The sequence below is a fragment of the Tiliqua scincoides genome, chromosome 3 (genome assembly GCF_035046505.1).
Source record: "Tiliqua scincoides isolate rTilSci1 chromosome 3, rTilSci1.hap2, whole genome shotgun sequence".
Lineage (NCBI taxonomy): Eukaryota > Metazoa > Chordata > Lepidosauria > Squamata > Scincidae > Tiliqua > Tiliqua scincoides.
This window is the reverse complement of record NC_089823.1, coordinates 9,653,997-9,670,783: the sequence shown is the minus strand read 5'-3', so window position 1 is coordinate 9,670,783 and position 16,787 is coordinate 9,653,997. Positions and strand designations below refer to the sequence as shown.

Here is a 16,787-nt window from a genome sequence, read left to right as displayed (position 1 = left end):
CATCAAAAATGGAACTTGATTTTCAGTAGAGTTATTCAGCATTGGAAGCAAAATGCTAGTTCTTCATAGTGACCTACAATTAAAATCTAAGAGCCCATGTTCTGAACATAAGAACAGCCCCACTGGATCAGGCCATAGGCCCATCTAGTCCAGTTTCCTGTATCTCACAGCGGCCCACTAAATGCCTCAGGGAGCACACAAGACAACAGAGACCTGCATCCTGGTGCTATCCCCTGCATCTGGCATTCTGACATAATGCTGCCGGCACCAGCTGCTGAAAAGCAGGCATAAAGTGCTGGACACCAGCACAAGCTGGTGGTCTTCCAGAGGGAAGTCCAGAGCATCCAAACCCCCTTCCCAGGGCTGATCTGCCTGCATGGATCAGTTTAGACTTGTGTCAGCTATAAAGCTGGCATATATCCAAGTGGGCACAAAGAGGCTGCTGGGGCTTATCTTGGAGCAAGGGGACAAATGTCCCTTACTGTGAGGAGACCTCCAGCAGTCAAAACTCCTCTGCAGGATACAGTGGATGCTGCCCCCGTGCCCCTCTTCCACCGCTGCATTGCCATGCAGGGAGTTAGGTAGGATTGGACCATGAGTTGTCTGAAGTCAATTACTGGAACATAAACAGGCCCAGCCCATCCATGAGGCTGACTGATGCAGTTGTCTAAGGCAGCAGATGGGAACACACACACTCCCTGCTCCTCTTCCCATTCCCTGGATTTGAAAAGGAAGAGGGTGTGGAGCAAAAGTGGAAGTGGGAAGGAGACACGAGCAGTGGGCTTGAATGCTGCAGACACCACTTCCGTCCCATTCTCTCTCCCTCCTTGTTTTCCAATGCAGGAAGCAGCAGAGAGTGGCACATCACCACTTAAGGGCGGTCAGCATTTGGCATGCTTCCTCAGGTGCTGATAGGTCTGGAGCCAGCCCTGAGTAGAAGGAATGCTGCATTCGTGCGTCAGAAAATGGTGTTTTGTATTTAACATGCATTGAGCATTTAACATGCGAGTCTCTTTACCTTTTGTGAATCTTCATTTTCGGCTCTGAATATAATCAAGTCCCAAGTATTGTGTTTGAGATTCATTGTCAGCAATTCTGTACCCAATTTCTCAATGATTTGCAGATACAATGCAGTGCAGGAGTTCTAACCAAGGAAGGGAGGGGTTAGCATTGTAGCCAGACATTTGTAAAGCTTTGTGTAGCATTTTTAGGATCTGAAGATATTAGAATCCCTGAGTCGTAGTAAAATGTGAATTATTAATTGAGTTGGTCATCCTAGTATATGGCTTCTGGAGTACAGCAGGCAACTGGCTACAATCAGTGTTTCTCAAACTGTGGATTGGGACCCACTAGGTGGGTCACGAGCCAATTTCAGGTGGGTCCCCATCATTTTAATATTTTATTTTTTAGTATTTTAGACTTGATGCTACATGGTATCATTTGGGGAATGATTACATTTGGGGAAATGTTACAAACCTGTACTTTTAACAAGCTACTATGTATATTCTTTTAACATATGTATATTGTTTTAACAATGATAGTAAATGGGACTTACTCTTGAGTAAGTAAGTGTGGGTAGGATTGCAGTCTAGGATTGTTAAAAATTTTCCTGCTTGATGCTGTCACTTACTGTGGGTCCTGACAGATTTTTATTCTGAAATGTGGGTTCTGGTGCTAAATGTGTGAGAACTACAGGGCTACATCCCTGAGTCGCTATTTTGCCGTGGGCTTTGCCAGCCATCATTTTGTGACTTGTTCCAGCTAATGGACCTATAATTCTGGTGAAGACACACACACACACACACACTCACACCACCAGTAGATACAGCAAGCCTGAATGAAGTCTGTGTGCACCTAGTCTAGGTGACCTACCTAAATCCAGGAGGGTGCCTGCATGGCTAACGAGCCAAGTTAGAGAGGCTGTGAAGGGCAAGGAAGCTTCCTTCCGTAAATGGAAGTCTTGCCCTAATGAGGAGAATAAAAAGGAACATAAACTGTGGCAAAAGAAATGTAAGAAGGTGATACGGGAGGCCAAGCGAGACTATGAGGAACGCATGGCCAGCAACATTAAGGGGAATAATAAAAGCTTCTTCAAATATGTTAGAAGCAGGAAACCCGCCAGAGAAGCAGTTGGCTCTCTGGATGGTGAGGGAGGGAAAGGGGAGATAAAAGGAGACTTAGAGATGGCAGAGAAATTAAATGAGTTCTTTGCATCTGTCTTCACGGCAGAAGACCTTGGGCAGATACCGCTGCCCGAACGGCCCCTCCTGACTGAGTTAAGTCAGATAGAGGTTAAAAGAGAAGATGTTTCAGACCTCATTGATAAATTAAAGATCAATAAGTCACCGGGCCCTGATGGCATCCACCCAAGAGTTATTAAGGAATTGAAGAATGAAGTTGCAGATCTCTTGACTAAGATATGCAACTTGTCCCTCAAAACGGCCATGGTGCCAGAAGATTGGAGGATAGCAAATGTCACGCCTATCATTAAAAAGGGAAAGAGGGGGGACCCGGGAAACTATAGGCCGGTCAGCCTAACATCTATACTGGGTAAGATGGTGGAATGCCTCATCAAAGATCGAATCTCAAAACACATAGATGAATAGGCCTTGCTGAGGGAGAATCAGCATGGCTTCTGTAAGGGTAAGTCTTGCCTCACAAACCTTATAGAATTCTTTGAAAATGTCAACAGGCATGCGGATGCAGGAGAACCCGTGGACATTATATATCTGGACTTTCAGAAGGCGTTCAACACGGTCCCTCACCAAAGGCTACTGAAAAAACTCCACAGTCAGGGAATTAGAGGACAGGTCCTCTCATGGATTGAGAACTGGTTGGAGGCCAGGAAGCAGAGAGTGGGTGTCAGTGGGCAATTTTCACAATGGAGGGAGGTGAAAAGCGGTGTGCCCCAAGGATCTGTCCTGGGACCGGTGCTTTTCAACCTCTTCATAAATGACCTGGAGACAGGGGTGAGCAGTGAGGTTGCAAAGTTTGCAGACGACACCAAACTTTTCCGAATGGTGAAGACCAGAAGTGATTGTGAGGAGCTCCAGAAGGATCTCTCCAGACTGGCAGAATGGGCAACAAAATGGCAGATGCGCCTCAATGTCAGTAAGTGTAAAGTCATGCACATTGGGGCAAAAATCAAAACTTTAGGCATAGGCTGGTGGGTTCTGAGCTGTCTGTGACAGATCAGGAGAGAGATCTTGGGGTGATGGTGGACAGGTCAATGAAAGTGTCGACCCAATGTGCGGCGGCAGTGAAGAAGGCCAATTCTATGCTTGGAATCATTAGGAAAGGTATTGAGAACAAAACGGCTAATATTATAATGCCGTTGTACAAATTGATGGTAAGGCCACACCTGGAGTATTGTGTCCAGTTCTGGTTGCCTCATCTCAAAAAAGACATAGTGGAAATGGAAAAGGTGCAAAAGAGAGCGACTAAGATGATTACGGGGCTGGGCACCTTCCTTACGAGGAAAGGCTACGGCGTTTGGGCCTCTTCAGCCTAGAAAAGAGTCGCCTGAGGGGGGACATGATTGAGACATATAAAATCATGCAGGGGATGGACAGAGTGGATAGAGAGATGCTCTTTACACTCTCACATAACACCCGAACCAGGGGACATCCACTAAAATTGAGTGTTGGAAGAGTTAGAACAGACAAAAGAAAATATTTCTTTACTCAGCATGTGGTTGGACTGTGGAACTCCTTGCCACAGGATGTGGTGATGGCGACTGGCCTGGATGCCTTTAAAAGGGGATTGGACAAGTTTCTGGAGGAAAAATCCATTACGGGTACAAGCCATGATGTGTATGCACAACCTCCTGATTTTAGAAATGGGCTATGTCAGAAGGCCAGATGCAAGGGAGGGCACCAGGATGAGGTCTCTTGTAATCTGGTGTGCACCCTGGGACATTTGGTGGGCTGCTGTGAGATACAGGAAGCTGGACTAGATGGACTAGATCCACGTAGTGGATCCCGACCCACAGTTTAAGAAACACTGCTCTACACAGAAGAAAATGAAGGCCAAGGGGATATGCTGAGGAAGAAGAAGCTAATAGTCGCATTGATGCTCAAGCAAACATTAAGTAGAGAGACAGGATTGCAGCATATTGCATCAGTAGCCATAAAGTAGCACAAGGTTGTTTCAGATCAATTTGGGAAACCCTCAGGGTAAGATGTTTATTGTGCTTTTAATTTATTGTGCTGCATTTACTTGGTTAGTCTTAGAGGTAAAATGCAAACAATGTCAAGGGCACTTGAAAGTATATGATTGTGGAACTTATAAAGACGTGGCCTTTTTCTGTACCTTTCTTTATTGTCACAGCTTTTGTATAATGAGTCAACTGAATGCACCTTGGGATATAGCAATACTACAAATTAAAATTTTTATGAATGTATTTTAATCAGGATCCAAGTTTTATTGTTTTTAAATGTCTCTCTCTATATAAATAATTTTTTAGTATTGTTTTATTGTAAGCTGCCTTGAATGCCCTTTGTGGAATAGAAAGGCGGGATATAAATTCTATAAAACAGTGTTACTCAAACTGTGGGTCGGGACCCACTAGGTGGGTTGCGAGCCAATTTCAGGTGGGTCCCCATTCATTTCAATATTTTATTTTTAATATATTAGTCTTGATGGTACCATGGTATGTGACTGCATTTGGGGAAATGTGATAGACCTATACTTTTAACAAGCTATTATGTATATTCTTTTAACAATGATAGTAAATGGGACTTACTCCTGGGTAAGTGTGGGTAGACTGCAGCCTAGGATAGTTAAAAAATTTTTCCTGCTTGATGATGTCACTTCCAGTCGTGACATCACTTCCGGTGGGTCCTGACAGATTCTCATTCTAAAAAGTGAGTCCTGGTGCTAAATGTGTGAGAACCACTGCTATAAATAAATAAATAAATAAATAAATAAATAGACTGGATGAATACCCTGTTTTTTCCCTATTTTTCCCTATTTTTCCTTAAGCCATTTCTTCCCGTTGTTGCATATATGCAACAAGGATGAAATGTGTACACCTGTGGGCCGGGCAGAAATGGGTTAGTCGTGGACACTTTTAACCCCTCTAAAGCTCCTGTGCAGGTTCAGCCATCTGAGAACTGCTGGGACATCCTCCTGTCTTTGCCCTTTGAAACATCATTCCTCACAGCTCTGTACTCTTGTGGATTTAAGTTCCTCTTGATGTCCTGAGTCTCTAATTTTTGGTCGACCAATCCTAACTCCCCATGTGGCCATGCTGCAGTGCGAATGCAGGTACCCCTGTATTCTGCAGGGGAGTTATGGCCTCTGGAATGTAGTGTTGGGAGCATTCATTCCCTTGCCCTGGGGTAAGCTCCAGCTGCTTGCCATGGGTCAACTTGGACAGGTGCCACTGGATGCTGAAAATTTTCAGTTACAGATCCCTAGTTCCTTGTGAAACTATGACCTCCATGTTGCCACAAGCTAACTTCCGTGGGGCTGAACCTACCATTATCTTTTGTGATTGTCCCACATGGTAGGGCCAAAACTACTCAAAGCTAAATCCTATCCTCTGGTAAATTCCTCAAGTGATCTCTGAGAGATGCAGAAGAATCAGCAACTTTGTATTCCCCAAAATCCTTGAAAAAGTTCATAAAGAACCATTTGCAGTAGTTTATATCCTTAAGGAAATATAATAGATACTCAGAAAGCACTTTGTCAATGAATAAGGATTAGGTGGGGAAAATCTGACAACCTGATGAAAATAATCTTTTACATCCATAGCTGATTGCTAGTTTCTGATTTGAGTATTATTTACATCTGTCAACCATTTAAGAATTAAAGATTAATCACCTGACTTTTATCCAATTAATCGTTGCATTTAAATGACTGTGCATAGCACCAATACCTAAATAATAAATCCCTTTCTGAAAAATTAAAAAAATGTAAACTAACAATAAAATAAACCAAACCTATCAAGTATGGAAAAGGCTGTTGTAATATTTTCTTTTTAATTCTGTATTGAAAAGGCACAATATAGTCCAACCAAACTGTCTTTTAACAGGTCTGCCATACTGATTAAAGGGAGTACTGACTACTTCCTTGGTTTTTCTGCAGATGGTATTACAGGCCGCTTAACAACATGTGCTGCTTAACAACGGACCGCATATATGATGGTGGTCAAAGCACAATAAAGATGCTCTTCATGAGACAATCCCGTCTCCCATTGCCTACAGCAAGTGCCTGTTTACACAACAGAGAGGCTGTTAGTGCAAAGAAGAGGCAGTCTATCTCCATTAGCCTGTGCAGCCAGCTAGTGTGTCTGTTTACACAGCAAAGGCAATACATTGGACTGAATGTTCACTTAGGGCACAATCCTAACCCCTTATGTCGGTGCTTTCCAGCACTGACTTAAGGGCAATGCAGCTCTGAGGTAAGGGAACAAACATTCCCTTACTTTGAGGGGACCTCTGTGAGTGGCACACAACTGCAAGATGAGCATTTGCTTTGATCAGGGAAAGATGAGCTATAAATTTTTTAAATAAATACAGTGAGACTTAGTACTGAGTAAACATGTACAGGATTGCATGGCTAGTTGACTGAAGTACCAATTAAACCAATTAACAGTGCAATCCTAAGTTCGGCCTGAGCCATCGCAGCCGTCATCGCATCAGTTTAGAGCAGCCATTTTCAACCACTGTGCAGTGGCACACTGGTGTGCCGCGAATGGTCCCCAGGTGTGCTGCGGGAATTTGGGAGAGGGTCATTTATCAATAGGACCATTAGGGGATGTGCGCTCCCATTGATGGCACAGTGTGCCTTGTCAATTGTCAAAAAGTTTATGGTGTACCTTGACCATTTTAGTGCTTTGCCACTGTGCCGCAAGATGAAAAAGGTTGAAAATCACTGCCGTAAGGCAGTGCCATAAGGCATGTTTGTAGCTACTCATGAGCTGGCAGCACTAGCCCAACGACTTGTGCTAGCTTGCCAACCGTGCATCCAAGAGCAGCTCAGGCCAGCACAGTGAAGGTTGCACCAGGCGCCATGGAAGTGTGGGGAGGGTGGTAGGGAGGAGGTGTTTCTGGGTAGGGGCAGGGTGGAATGGGGAGGATTGGGCCCAGGAAGAGGTGGGATTGGCTGAGACCTCCTTCACTGTATCCGAACCCTCTTCCTGGACTAGGCAACCCTATACCGGCTTCCTGGATTTGAGTCAGTTAAATCAGTGGTGTGGGTCTGAGAAGTCAACAGGGATGACTGGGACTTTACTCGGGGTAAGAGGTAATATATCCCCTTACCCTAAGGAGACCACCAACCGCCTCCTGAGCTTCATTGGATTGTGTACCTTAGGGTCAGGCTGTCAAGCTTGCCGCTTCATTGACGTTTTTAATCTTTTGATTCTCCTACCATAATGTCTCACGTCACTTGGTGTTTTACGTGTGTTTGGCCAGGTTGATATATTTAGCTCTTGTTCTGGGCTAACTGGCCACACTGTCAAACCTGGTTCCTGTTCAACTTTCCGACCTAGACGTAATAAGTTTAGTGGCTTCATCGTAGCCTCAAGTGAAGAGTAGACTGCTGAATAAACCAGCACACATAATTCTGCTAAATTTGGACTGTAAGGGGGCCCCAGCTCTGTGTCACCATGGAAACAGTAGCCTTCTTTTCTTTAGAAATATTCCCTCTAGGTCAACTAGTATAGGAAAAAAAAAATCCCCATTCTTATAGCTCTGCAGCGCTTCCTTCCTGCTCCTTCCCTCAGGCTCCTGCCAGGAGAAATGGGAGTAAAGGCAACACTTTTTTGCTTCATCCACACAATCGTTCAGCCTTGTCACTAAAATTTTCATTGAGATGTGGCATCGTACTGTGAAGGGTGTTATCTGTGCCAGCGTTCGCTGAGAATAATTGTTTGGGGTACTGGTGTCCCCCAGATGTGATGGGCAGGGGGTCTGGCCCCTTTCTGCCCCTGCCAGCATTGCAGTGCCCTTACTTCACCCCTTCTCAAAGACCTTAGGTTCTTCCCATAATCCGCCAATTCACCTCCAGTTCACATCCTCAAAGCACATGTCTACTGGCAGTAGCATCACTGGAGTTTGCAACACCTGGTGTGGGGAGGCCAGCGTGTCACACCCCCCCCATGGGTCTCCTCCCATGTAGTGGGCATGCAACGGCCCGAGTGGTGGACATGGTGATTCACCATCTCCCCACCCCACTGGTTGTTTTTTTTTTTGCCTATAACTTTTGATAGACTAGAGATGTTCATAGAATAGAGTTTGTTTCATTGCCTTGCATGCATTGCAATGCATGGTTGGCAACCTTCAGTCTCGAAAGACTGCCTTGCATGCAATCAGGGGCAAGTTGGCAATCCCAGCACTGCCATCCATATGCCCTCAAACTAAGTAGGACATGGTAACAGCAGAGTTTTTTTTTTTTCCTTCAGTAACAACATTAAACATTGCGATGGTTGTTTAAAGTCTCATGTATGTCAAATTGCCTTTTGAAATTAATTTCAGGGGTATTAACTTTCACTAAGCACATAATATAATTTTTGATTCAAGGGACATTTGTGTCACCTGTAATTACCTAACTAGAGAAGGCTGTGCTGTATTGGATTGCGCATAACACCATGAAATGCATCAAAGCTTTCAAGAGTTAAAAGAGATGCCAAATACTCAGTACACAATTTCCCAGATTTTGAATTACCAGTTCGAAAAGAATAATCATTATTCTCCATTTTCTTGTCACTGCCCATGGTAACAGAATGGTTGGCAACCTTCAGTCTTGAAAGACTACGGTATAAGCCTACAGCACCCAGTATTCCCAGGCGGTCTCCCATCCAAGTACTAACCAGGCCTGACCCTGCTTAGCTTCCAAGATCAGACGAGATTGGGCATGTGCAGGGTAACAGTTGCTGCATATGGTAACAGATCAGTATATTGAGTAAGGGGGTGTTGCATGGTGGGGGGAGTGTCATGCAGCAAGGGTGACACCCACCTCAGGAAGTGCAATGCAATGGTAACAGTGGCATTGTACTTCCTGGGATGGGTATCACCCTTGCTGCATGTCACTCCCCCCACCATGCAACACCCCCTTACTCAATATACTGATTGGCAATGGTGCTGACTGGTGCCTGGCACATGGCACCCAGAAGTGGTTTGGCAGTGATGCAGTGATGTCATTGTGTCACCACTGAATTGCTTCCAGGGGCTGCAATTAGCAGATGTTAAGACAGAGGAGCAGGTGTGCAGGCAGGTCCTTTCCCACCAAACACGGCACTGACTTCCACTTGATGGAGGCTCAGTTAGTGTGCCTGTCACCCCCTCGGATGTGGCACCTGAGGCGGACTGCCCCTCCTGCCCCCTGCTTGCTACACTACTGCCTGATCATGTCCCTATACTTGCCTTGCAGAGATATCGTCTTAAAATTTTGAGTTGCTGGGCATTCTTCAGGGTTCATTAACCCCTCCAGGATCCCTAGAAGTTTAATATATGATTGTGTGCATGTGTTGATGCACCTTGTCTAATGCATGCACATATAAATGTACATGTACAAGCAGCATGTACCGCGGCATCTCTCTCCTTAGCGTTGTAGGAAAGCTGTTTGCCCGAGTTGTACTAAAGAGGCTCCAGGTACTTGCAGAGAGCGTCTATCCAGAATCGCAGAGTGGATACCGAGCCAACAGGTCCACCACTGATATGATATTCTCCCTTAGACAACTGCAGGAGAAATGCAGGGAACAATGACAGCCACTCTTTATAGCCTTCATAGATCTCACAAAGGCTTTCGACCTGGTCAGCAGAGACGGCCTCTTCAAGATTCTCCCCAAGATTGGATGTCCACCCAGGCTCCTCAGCATCATCAGATCTTTCCACAAGGACATGAAGGGCACTGTTGTCTTCGATGGCTCCACATCAGACCCTTTTGACATCCGAAGCGGAGTGAAGCAGGGCTGTGTTCTTGCACCAACCTTGTTTGGGATTTTCTTCGCTGTCCTGCTGAAGCAGGCCTTTGGAACTGCAACAGAAGGCATCTATCTCCGGACCAGATCAGACGGAAAGCTCTTCAACCTCTCCAGACTGAGAGCAAAATCCAAAGTCCAGCTGAAATGTCTGCGTGACTTCCTCTTTACCGACGATGCAGCTGTCACTACCCACTCTGCCAAAGATCTCCAGCAGCTCATGGATCGTTTTAGCAAGGCCTGCCAAGATTTTGGACTGACAATCAGCCTGAAGAAAACACAGGTCATGGTTCAGGATGTGGACTCACCTCCCTGCATTACAATCTCTGAGCATGAACTGGAGGTTGTCCATGACTTTGTGTACCTTGGCTCAACGATCTCCGACACTCATTCTCTCGATACCGAGCTAAACAAGCGCATCGGTAAAGCAGCTACCACGTTTTCCAGACTCACAAAGAGAGTCTGGTCCAACAAGGAGCTGACGGAACATACCAAGATCCAGGTCTACAGAGCTTGCGTCCTGAGTACACTTCTGTACTGCAGCGAGTCATGGACTCTTCGCTCACAACAGGAGAGGAAACTGAGCGCTTTCCACATGCGCTGCCTCCGACGCATCCTCGGCATCACCTGGCAGGACAAAGTTCCAAACAACACAGTCCTGGAACGTGCTGGAATCCCTAGCATGTATTCACTGCTGAAACAGAGACGCCTGCGTTGGCTTGGTCATGTCGTGAGAATGGATGATGGCCGGATCCCAAAGGATCTCCTCTATGGAGAACTCGTGCAAGGAAAGCGCCCTACAGGTAGACCACAGCTGCGATACAAGGACATCTGCAAGAGGGATCTGAAGGCCTTAGGGATGGACCTCAACAAGTGGGAAACCCTGGCCTCTGAGCGGCCCGCTTGGAGGCAGGCTGTGCAGCATGGCCTTTCCCAGTTTGAAGAGACACTTTGCCAACAGTCTGAGGCTAAGAGGCAAAGAAGGAAGGCCCATAGCCAGGGAGACAGACCAGGGACAGACTGCACTTGCTCCCGGTGTGGAAGGGATTGTCACTCCCGAATTGGCCTTTTCAGCCACACTAGACGCTGTGCCAGAACCTCCTTTCAGAGCGCGATACCATAGTCTTTCGAGACTGAAGGTTGCCAATACAGTACAAGCAGCATGAGTGGAGACACGGGTTGGCCTGGGGTTGAGAGCCTCAACCATCAGAGTCCACCAACTCCTAAATCATCAGCACTGATGACCCAATGCAGCCCTGGGAGCAGGTGGAAGTGCCTTGGGGGCGACCCAGTGCAGGACTCCAGCAATCTGATGCTGACACAGATGAGAGCTAAGGCATCAAGTTGTTTGGTACCTGTCACTTTGCACAATAGGGAGGCATATTTTGAACTGTTGATAACAGATTGTAGGACAACAACACCTTTTTGACTTTCAAAACAGTGCAGGACATACTATTTCAAAGTAAAGGAACATGGCAGATAGAGTTGAATTCCGACAGTGTATTGGTGCGGGGAGGGCTGGGCATACCATGTCTTGAAAGTGTTTTCATCTGTGAAATATTGGAGATTATGATGTCACATTTTGGAGTAGTGTGTGGGGCAGATCTGGACCAGTTTTGTGAAGCCACCATTGAACTGGGGAAATCTTTTAATGTTTGGTCTTTTCAGGCTTCGGGCAGCTACATGGGGTGAATAAAGGTCAGAAGAGCCTCTAACGAATGAAATTCATCTGACTGCTCGTTTGAGAGCCTGATAAGGCCTAGAGACCTCACTGCAGCCCAAGAGCCTCCTGCTCTGGAACCAGGCACCCCTTTCATGTCTTCTTCTCAGCTCCCTGTGGCTTTCCAAGAGTACACTTCAAGCAGGCCTACAGGAAATGTTTTTCTCTTATATTATAATTATTCCTATTCTTGGAGCTATATATCATGCAGTGCACCATGCTGAATCACTTCAAATGTATGAATGGGATTTGAGTACTTGTGTTGATTCATCAGGAAACCAAGATTTAACATGCTTGAAAAATTCATTCAAACCTGTCAACTGGTACCCTGTTGTCCCCTTTAGTCAGATGGCATGGATTAACATAAGAACATAACATAAGAACAGCCCCACTGGATCAGGCCATAGGCCCATCTAGTCCAGCTTCCTGTATCTCACAGCGGCCCACCAAATGCCCCAGGGAGCACACCAGATAACAAGAGACCTCATCCTGGTGCCCTCCCTTGCATCTGGCATTCTGACATAACCCATTTCTAAAATCAGGAGGTTGCGCATACACATCATGGCTTGTACCCCATAATGGATTTTTCCTCCAGAAACTTGTCCAATCCCCTTTTAAAGGCGTCTAGGCTAGACGCCATCACCACATCCTGTGGCAAGGAGTTCCACAGACCGACCACACGCTGAGTAAAGAAATATTTTCTTTTGTCTGTCCTAACCCGCCCAACACTCAATTTTAGTGGATGTCCCCTGGTTCTGGTATTATGTGAGAGTGTAAAGAGCATCTCCCTATCCACTCTGTCCATCCCCTGCATAATTTTGTATGTCTCAATCATGTCCCCCCTCAGGTGTCTCTTTTCTAGGCTGAAGAACTTGTTCCAAACTCCAGAACTATCTGAATATAGAAATTATTTGTGCATGTATTTTTAAGTCTAGCAAAGCAAAAGTTGTCTGTAACCAAACCAATACACAAATTTGGAGAATTAATGGAATTCACAGTATATGCTAGTTTTGGCACAATAAAGCAGAACCTGTATTAGCTAAACATAGACTATACAGATTGATTAGTTTTTAGTTGTATTTTTAAAATGTACATTTTGCCTTTTGCTAAAAAGGGACTTATCTCAAATACATAGCCAAGCACTTCCTTCCATCTATGTAACCCTGCATATACAAGAGTCTTATGGCCCCTTAAGGACTAACAGATTTCTGGTGGCATAAACATCTGTAAATTAATGTCCACTTTATCAGGTGGAGGAAGTGCATTGCAGTGGGGTCAAAAGGCCATGAAATGTAAGAGGTCCAGCCTGATGTTTCAAGCTCAAATACATTGGATGCACAGTATACACTGTATACAACCGGTAGCTGTAGAGATAAATTTTTCATCTTGATTGCCCCATAAGCACATACAGTCAAATTTATGGATGCATTTCCATTCAGAAATGGCAATGCAAAGTCTGTGTGGTGTTCTAAGGCTGCAATCCTATGCGCACTTACCTGGGAGTAAGTCCCATTGGTGAGACTTACTTCTGAGTAGACATGCATAGGATTGGGCTGTAAAATCACCAGCTTTATTTCCACAGAAACTGAAAGACAAGTGTGATAACTCTGCTTGGGTAGAACTTTGAAGGAATTTCAATGGAAGCAATCAAGCCCACCTCCAGTATAATTGCTTGGCAGGGAGTGGGTGGGTCCACACATCCCTGTGCTTGAGATTCCTGGGTGCCCCAGGAGTTTGCGAGGAACTCTTGCTTCGTGTTTCTTCTTTAAAGGGCACATGGACTCCCACACTGAAAGCAACAGTAATGGGCCACCTGTTCCTGCTGTGTCTCCACACAACCCCCTACAATCTGTCTTTTAAAAGTCATCAGTAAATAGCAGGAGCACTTGGTGCTGTTGGGAGCTTGCTCTTTTTGTGCCTTTGATACACCCACGTGCAAAGAGCCTTTTAAAAAACCCACAAAAAACCCAAAAAATTTCCAGTAACATCTGGCCCTTTTGTCTCTGATCTTCCCTGGAAGCAAAATATTGTGATTTGTTGTTTGCAAAGATGTACAGCAGTTTGTCCTTATGCATACAAGCCTGTTCTCTAAGTACCGGTTGCCAGAAATTGTGTTCCTTGGAATCTTTGAGCTTGTCTTCTCTGTTTTCAGTACAAGCAACACCAGGCTGCCAGTCTGCCATAACCTTCTTTTCTGCTTTTGAGACCAGCTTTAGTAGCGTCTGCAGTCTAAAAACTCTTTTTTTTTCTCTTCCTCACTGTTTTTGTTTTAATTCATTTCAAATTCTATTAGTTGTTCTATAGATGGCGTAGCTAATGATTGTGTAGCCCGGTGCCAAGCTCAAAATGTTGCCCCGGAAGTGATGTCATAACTGGAAGTGATGTCACTGGTTTTTTTTTTAAAAGGAGAAAATTGGGAGGAACCCAACTCCCCCCCCAGCTGCTTACCACCCACTTGCTCTGCTGCCTACCCCCAGTCAGTGGCATAGCTAAGGCATCTATCTGCTACCTGGGGTCAAAGAAGATTTTGTAGCTCCCCGTCCATGACAAAATCAGATTTAATTAATGAAGTAAATAAAAAGTTATTGGTTCCATGCTATATCATCATAACATTTTATTGGCACCCAGAACAATCAGTCTCGTAGGTCAGGTTTGAGTTAAGCAAATCCACTTTTTGTTCCATAAAGGCAGTTGTGTTTTCTTTTTCTAGTTAATTGGCCGTAACTTCTGATGGATATTCCAGTGTTGTTTGTTGGAATATTTAATGCAGAATTTAATGCATTCTGCATTAAATTACCTTTTCAATGATATATAACATGATGGTATTATTCATACATACTTTCCACAATTTGGGTCACTAGTGTCAAGCTCAGCTTGTTGCCCCCCTACAGCTTGATGCCCGTTGCAACTGCTACCTCCTGCACCCCCTTAGCTAAGCCACTAGCAGCAAGTACTTCAGGGGCTGCAATACGCTGTGTAAGTGGCCCTCTCCCACTCATTGCTGGAGCCATTCTGGGCAGTGACGGCAACATACAGGAGTGCTTCCTTACCCCTGTGCATTGCCACCGCTACCTGTAAGGGCTCTGACATTGAGTGGGAAGGGCCGCTTACGTGTTGCAGCCCCTGAAGTACTTATCATGTCATCCCTCTCTGGCTATGCTACTGCATGGTTATAATTTGTTTTTGTTTTCTCGAATCCTTTTTTTTTTTTTTTTTTTTGCTTTTTAATACAGAAACATTTTAGTTATTAATGGAACTGCCATCAAGAGCATCAATTCATGGCCACTTCCTTGAAGAGAGATAGCCTTAGATAGGTGATAGATAGATAGGTGACATTGGGTTGGATCAATCAACTGAAGCTTCAGTTGATTGATCTGTTGAGCAGCAACTGGAATCAATGAGGGCAGTGAGTTAATGGGATACTGTCTCTTTTGAGGGAATACTTATCTATTTTGTTACTGTATGAGAGTGTGAAAAACAAAAAGTTAAACTGTTAGGAATGGTACCTAGGGATGGTTGTCTCGTGTTTCAGTATCATAAAAGAGGCACATGTTGGGAAGATTTTTTAAAAAGTATTACTCAATTTAAGAAATCCTAATAAGTGAATTGATTGTTTGAATAACCTTGCACTTGCATTAAGAAAATAGTTCTGAAACTAATACAATTCTTTCTTTGTTGTTAGACTACAGAGGCATATGGGGGAGTAGCCAAAATACCAGAAGAGACATTCCTCCCTGTGTGAGATAAAAATGGGAATGCCTCTTCTAAGATGGTGCCTGCCGTCTGTGATGTGCTTAGATACTTGTATCAAAAAGGATGGAGATGAACTTTTGCATTTATGAACTTTGTCCTCAGTATATGGGGAGGTCAGGGGCTGAAAGGGTCCCTGAAATGCTCCTCAAGTTTCTGGGGGTGGGAGGAAATTTCCTAGCTCACTTCTGGGAGAAAATAGAGGCCAGCAGCTAGTAGCTACAACGAACATTGCTCTTCATTCATTGTGGCCACCAGTTACTGGCTTCCATTTCCCCCCAGAAACCTCACAACAATACTACATGAGGTTGTAGTTTTGTCCTCATGGGAATTTCTGGGGGGAAATGGTGGTTACCATTATTTGGGGCAGGCACAATTTTCTGACCCAGAAGCCTCCATCAGAATTATGCTATGTCATATTATAAGACAGTGTTTTCCAAACTGTGGGTTGGGACCCACTAGATGGGTCGTGAGCCAATTTCAGGTGGGTTCCCATTCATTTCAGTATTTTATTTTTAATATATTAGACTTGATGGAATGTGACTGCATTTGGGGAAATGTTACAGACCTGTACTTTTAACAAGCTACTATGTTTATTCTTTTAACAATGATAGTCAATGGGACTTACTCCTGGGTAAGCGTGGGTAGGATCGCAGCCTAGGATAGTTAAAAATTTTCCTGCTTGATGATGTCACTTTTGGTCATGAGATCACTTCTGGTGGGTCCTGACAGATTCTCATTCTAAAAAGTGGGTCCTAGTGCTAAATGTTTGAGAACTACTGTTATAAGGTCTTCTGAGAAGGGAAAAAAAAAGGTAGCTGCCCACTGGCACTCTTCAGATATTAATTTTGCAATTTGACCACCGATGGAGTTCATCTCCCCATCCTTCCCAAATCCTTACAGTGCTCCTGCATTTCAGAGCCTACGAATGGGGCTGCAAAGTGAGGGTGTCAGTCACCTCTTTTTTCAGGGTAGCTCATGCTTTTCAAACAGGCCTGCAGGGATGGGATCTCAAGTCAGGTGACTCAAGTCCAAGTTGCAAAAACGTGTGTTTTTTGTGGATACATGTGCACTGATTCCGGCAGGCGTGTCATTGATTCTGGTACTGACTTGAGTCTGAGGTCACTGACTCGGAAATGAGTCCCCATGTGTACAGACTTGAGTCTGTCTGTGTCTGGGTGTGCTTGGATACTTTTTGGTGGCATGAAAGACCTTGTGGGCCATCATTCAGACCAGGCAAGCAGCAAGGAAGTTCCAGCCAGGTGGCAGGGAAGGGTTAATGTTTTGGTTTTGTATCAAGCAGGAGGTGTGGGGGGAGAAAAGAGTGGGCTCTCTTGTCCATCTCTGAAGGAACCAATGATCATTGTATAAAGGTTTTTCCCCTGGATG

At 44.8% G+C, this 16,787-nt stretch overlaps 1 protein-coding gene and 1 pseudogene across 1 annotated transcript in view; one reads left to right on the top strand and one right to left on the bottom strand.

Annotated features, from left to right (window-relative positions):
• The window catches only part of DLG2 (discs large MAGUK scaffold protein 2), a 1,048,787-nt gene that overhangs the window by 388,734 nt on the left and 643,266 nt on the right, over nucleotides 1-16,787 (top strand). The window lies entirely within an intron of this gene.
• LOC136647046 (5S ribosomal RNA) lies at nucleotides 8,770-8,889 on the bottom strand (annotated as a pseudogene).